We start from the raw sequence: 6,000 nt of genomic DNA, 5'->3' as shown, positions 1-6,000 counted from the left end.
TTGAGATGGACATTGCAAATCAGTACAACTGCTCCCCCTCATTTGTGGAATTACTAGTTTAAAGTTCAGCACGTGTTCTGATTAGGAAGGATTTGCTCCAAGAGGAACAAAATTAACCAGTAAGAGCAAAGAGAAACTTGGCTGGTTATTAGAAAGGTTACAGAAAACTTAGCTCACTGTAATTATGGCAGAAAAAAGCTGATGTGGATTCTAGGTCCGTATTTTCCAAAGAAAAATTACACTCCCCTGGCCCCCATAAGCTACATTACTATACCCCCTAGAATCAGGCTCTATTGCACATCTCCACAGAAACACAGAAATGATTAGGACAATGGCCCTGACCTCAAGAAGCTGAAAGGCAAGGCCCACAGTATTTGTGAACGGCTTTGCCACCAGATAATGTATTCCCAGTCTAACTGGAATTCAGGGAATCAAATGCTCTATGAAAAAAAGAGGGGGACAGAAAAATCACAACTATTCCTGTGAGTCAAGGGAGAAGAATCATGTACGTTGGTAACGAAAGCACGTTCTAACTGTTCTCCAAGGAGACCGGAGAGAGAGCCAAAGTGGACAGTGGGGCTGAGCTCCTGGCTGCTCTTCTATGTACGAGCGGGCTGAACCTGCACGTTTATTCCATGTTTCTGAGCCACAGTCTCTTCTAATGCTATTATTATTCTGCAGATTAGAAAATTAATATTCATTGCCTATTGCTGACATGTTCTCTGCTCTTCTGATCTGATATTCCTAAAAATCTAAGGAAACAGCATTCACACCCTGAAGGATTTGTCATCTTGTAGAAATGGGATTTTAAAAAAAACTTCCTTCTCTGAGGGAGAAAAAATATGAAATCAGAAAAAAGTCTCCCTGTAAGGAAAAAAATAAGTTTCATCCAAAGGAAATTCACAAAGCAATGATACAGACCGTCTGTTTTCCAAGCACAGGGAAGCACTCTGAGGGCTCGGATTCCAGCCCCAATGGCTGGGTGTGCATCTCAGGTCAATACCATAGGCTACTTCCGGAACCCACTCGTTTTCCAAGCGTTGCATCTCACATTCACATGCAATGCTTGCCTTGGGATCTGTGCCATCATTAGCTGCACTCGGTCAGGCTAAGAACCAGGCACACGATTCAGACCCACTTTCCTATTCACTGCTCTGATGGATTTTCATTATCTTTGATTTTCTGATACTCAAGTTCCAAGGCGGAGCCGTTCATACAAACCTATCCAGAATCTAACTCCACGTTTTTTAAAACATATATTCTAAACCTATGACTGTGTAAATGTCAAGGTTTAGGAAACATGTTTTCGATCATGACTTCAAGTCATAAAACATGGCGGCTCCAGAACTCAGCGGTAACCATACAGCGCACCACTTGTTTATCCCCTAAGATGCAACAAACACAGTGACGGCTCTGGTTTCCTTTCTCCTTCCCTCCCTTTCTTCTTTCCTTCCTTATCTCCTTCTTCCCTAACGTCATACTGACTTTTTTGTTTCACTGTATAAAACGTCACTGTAATTTCTAGTATCTGAAACAACGGCACCCTGTCTCCCTTGTGAGTGACTTGAACATGCTTCAGTGTCTGACCCAAAACACAAATTTACCTTCAATACATCTCTTCGCCACAAAGAAGAAAAGCTAGCTGAGCCCTCCACACAAAGAAATGAAGTCATGCTGACTAAAAACTAAACATAAGTCACCATGACAGGATTTGTCTTAATCCTAAAGCGGGGCCTTGTCTATCCAGCTCTCCAAAGTACAACAAAGGCCCAGGAAGCCCAAAGCACATTGGAGCTGATTTTTTGTTCCATCAAGAATAGAGCTCTGCTCAGATATTTTGAATACTTTCAGAGACCTGCTCTGGTTCTGCAGTTTAACCGCAAACCCCCTGAGAGATCCACGGTAGGACTACACCTGATAACTAATTTTAAAAAAAATGATTCTCTCCATGGTGTTCAGCAACTCCTGTTAGAACCCCAAGTATCTTTTTCTCAAACAGGCCTGTCAGAAGTCCAGCACGAAGACCCTGATCCTTTCCAAGTGGCTCTAGAATGTACACTCTGTGAATGTGGTGACCTTTTTTGCTCACTCCTTATGGCAGGCAGACTCCAGGAAGGCGCTCAGTGATCTCTGCCTCCTGGTACTCAAGCCATGAGGTAATCCTCTCTCAGGTATGGAGAGGCCTAGGGACTAAGCAACAGACTCTCAGACAAAGGTCAGGATGTCACTTCCACGATCAGGTTACAGGTGACTGAGACTCTCGTCTTGCTATCAGCCACCCCCCCCCCCCATCTCTTACTGGCTTTGAAGACATGTTGCCAGGTTGGTCAGGCCCATATACAAGGAACTAGAGATGGCATCCAGCAAATGGGCAGCGAGAAGCCAAGGCCCTCAGTGAATAGCACTTCATGAACCCACTTCAGCCAAGAACCACACAAATGATCCCACCCTAGTCAAATTTTTCTGTGAAATCTCAGTACCGGCCACTGATGGCAGGTTCTGAGAGAATCTGAGCAGAGGACCCACAGAAACCATGCCCAGACTCCTGACCGCAGAAATGAGGAGGTAATCAGTGTGTATTGCTTTTAAGCCACTAAGTCTGTAGTTACTTGTTACTCGGCGATAGATAACCAATCCGCTGCCATTTCCCCAGTGCCCGGAACAGTGTCTGCCTCGTGGTGGGTAGGCAATAAACACGAAATGCATGAATCAATAAGTGAAATGAATTCCTGTCCCTGACACAGGGACGGTTACTGAAGAAAGTTAGCAGGCATCACAGTGCTGTGGTGTACAGCACAACATGGCGAATAAACTCAATTTTCTACAACAAATATGCTAAAGAATGCAATTTTCTAAAATACACATATAGTAAGTAAATACAATTTCCCATAACAAACATGTTAAACAAGCTTTTCGGCAGTTGTAATAGCCTCAAAGTTGACTTATATTTCCCAGAAGATCACCCTAAGCTTTCTATAGTCAAAAACAAAATATGACTGGAGATCTTTTTGCCCTTCCTGGTAAAGCCACTGGCTAGGAACTCCATTTCATGATGACAAGAGTCAGAATATGCAGAGTTCGGACCGAGACAGTCCCTCCGCCTGACCTGGCTAGTGCTCACCATTCTTGATGCCTTTATGGTGCCTAATTGGAAAATACACTTCAACTTTCTTACTCACACTCTGAGAAGCATTTGGGTCAACCTCTTCCCTGTTTCTCAAAAGTTTCTCATTAAATATTTTTACAATTTGTGGCCTGAGATTCCGACTTCAATCTTAACCAAAGTCAATCATAAAATTCTTTTATTTCTCATTACAAGTTGTGGTAATTGCCTTGAAAGCAAAGGGCTGAGAAATATGGCAATGGACACAATGGGAACAGTGGGTACTCATCCTGAAAGAGAAGCCCCTTCTCCAAACAGGACTTTCCAACTTTGAACTAAAGAATGAGTAGGAACAAAATATACCAAAGGCCAGAGTGGAGATCTGGATTTGGAAAAGCATTTTAAGCAGAAGGAACAACACATAAAAAGGCCCAGAGAAATGATTCCTCAGCAGAGAGGCTGACGTTACAGACTCCACATAAGACAACTATACACACAATAAATCTACTAGAATCACAAAATATATTTTTCTCATACAGTCTTTCAGGAAGTCCAGCATGGACAAAGAATCCTGAAGTTTTCCAAATGGTTCTAGAATGTAAGCTCCATAAAAGTGGTAGCTTTGCTTTACAGCTGCTTGCCAAATATCTTTACATTATTTCTAATTGACAATTTACTTTGGAAAATTAATAGAAGTTTTTTTTTTCACATTTTCACATTTCACATTTTGCCATGAAGTCTCTGGGGAAGAAGCCCACGGTGGGAGGAAGCCAAGCCATGTGGAGAGGCTGCAGTAGGCTCCCCACTGTCGGTCCTCATCTTTGAGTCTTCATTTTATTAGTCAGGGTTCTCCAGAGAAACAGTATCCATGGCAGGAGGTGGGGGTGTCCATATATCTGGCAAACCTATAATCTGCGGGTAGGCTAGCAGAGTGAGTACCCAGGGAAGAGCCAGTGTTACTGTTCAAGTCCAAAGGCCATCTGCTGACAGAATTCATTCTTGCTTGGGGAAGATCAGTCTTTGTTCTGTTAAGGCTTTCTACTGAGTGGATGAGGCCCACCCACATTCAGTGTGGACAATCTGTTTCACCCAAAGTCACCATTTAAACATGAGTTTCATCCAAAAACACACTCATAGAACCATCCAGATAATATTTGAACAAATATATGGGTACACAGCCCACCCAAACTGACACAAAAAATTAACCATCATACCAGCTCCGATATTAGCCCAGGTAAATGAAGCCGCCTTGCATCCCCCAGACCAGGCTGGCCACCAGCTGGGTCCCAGTGATTAGCCTCAGTCAATGCCACAAGGAGCAACAGAATCACCCAGCCATCCCCTGCCTGGTTCCTTATGATGCCTGGAAGCATCATAAATAGTTGTAAGTCAGTGAGCTTAAAGATGGCTTGTTATACTCTAAGAAGAACTGGGGCACTATCTTGAATTCCCATTACTCCCTGTCTCCCTCAGTGAGCATCGGCTCCCCCCGCCGTCCCAAACACGCCAACTCCTTGCAGCCTCAGGGCCTTTCGACCTGCCCTTCCTTCTGCCTGTTGTCTTCTCCCTCCAGCTCTCTGCTTAGCTGGCTCCTTCCATCCTTCCTGCCTCAGAGCAAATACTACTTCCTCAGAGAGACCTTCCCTGATTACTTTCTAAATTGGACTCCCTCCCTCCCTTTCTTTGTCTCTGTTTGGTTTTTTTTTTCTTCCATTGGGTTCATTTTCTTCAAATCATTTATCTCACTGTGAAATTGTCTTGCTATGTCATTGGCCAGCATCTTCCCCCAATTAAAATATTAGCTCCATACAGACGGGCTTTTATCTAGCTCATGTACTGTTCACCCAGCGATTAGTGCAGAACATGTGTTCAATAAATATTTGTTGAATGAAAAGCAAATGAATGCGTATATCATTTGTAGGTGACTGACTTCAGGATTCTGATCATAGGCTTCAACTTACTGAGTCTGTTATCACAGAATTTAATGAAGGGAGATTAATACTCACATGTGATACAAAGGATGTCTTGCTCTGACTTTTCTTCTGCTCTTTTCTCCCCCTCTAATGAGATGAGCAACCACGAGGGAACAAAAAACCTAGCATCCTTTTAAAATACCACAGAGAAAAAAAATCACTGCATTTTTATACTTGATTATTTGTGTGGCTTATTTATATATTTCCCTAACTCTTCCAGATTAATTAAAAGACAGCTCTAAACTTAGCAAGGGAAGAAATGTTCTCTCCTCTCTCCCGGAGATCCAGTCTACCATTAACCTTTGTGTGATACAGTCTCAGTTCTTAAATTCCTTTCTCCTCCACCACTCACCCCCCGTCATGGCACTGACCTTAGAGGAAGGAGCGGAGAAGCAGCAGAGCCATCTCCCACCTGCTCTCTGCTTTCTCTCCATCTTCCAGTTCTTTCCCATACTTGAGGTATGAAGATAGTATTTCCCCCATCACCTGAGCTCCAGACTTTCTCCCGAGGCCCATCCTGCTTACGGCCACCCCTCCAAGCCCAGCAGGGAGCCACCCCCACCCTATATACCATCCTTACCATTTCTCTTATGTTCTGATTCTCCCTTGTACTAACCATGTCTTTTATTTTTGTATCTGATGCTTTGACATTTGGGATCTTGTTGACCCTGGGGAGACGGCCCCTCCTAGATTAACCAATTCCTAGAGATAGCAAACAACTCACTGCAAGCACACTTTTCAAACACAAGCCAACCAATCCAGAGCCCACACCTCTAAGACCCCCTTGACTGGGCTCTCACACTCCAGGCCACTATCCACCTGCCATAATCAACCTGGAGCCGGGTGCCAGACAACTTGGGACAGGCCTGGTTCTCCAGACCCCGCTGAAATTATTCAAACCTGTCAACCTAAGCCTGCTGATGC

This window comes from Enhydra lutris, unplaced genomic scaffold, assembly GCF_002288905.1.
Source record: "Enhydra lutris kenyoni isolate GAN:26980312 unplaced genomic scaffold, ASM228890v2 scaffoldscaffold33, whole genome shotgun sequence".
NCBI lineage: Eukaryota > Metazoa > Chordata > Mammalia > Carnivora > Mustelidae > Enhydra > Enhydra lutris.
Note: the sequence above shows the minus strand (reverse complement) of the source record.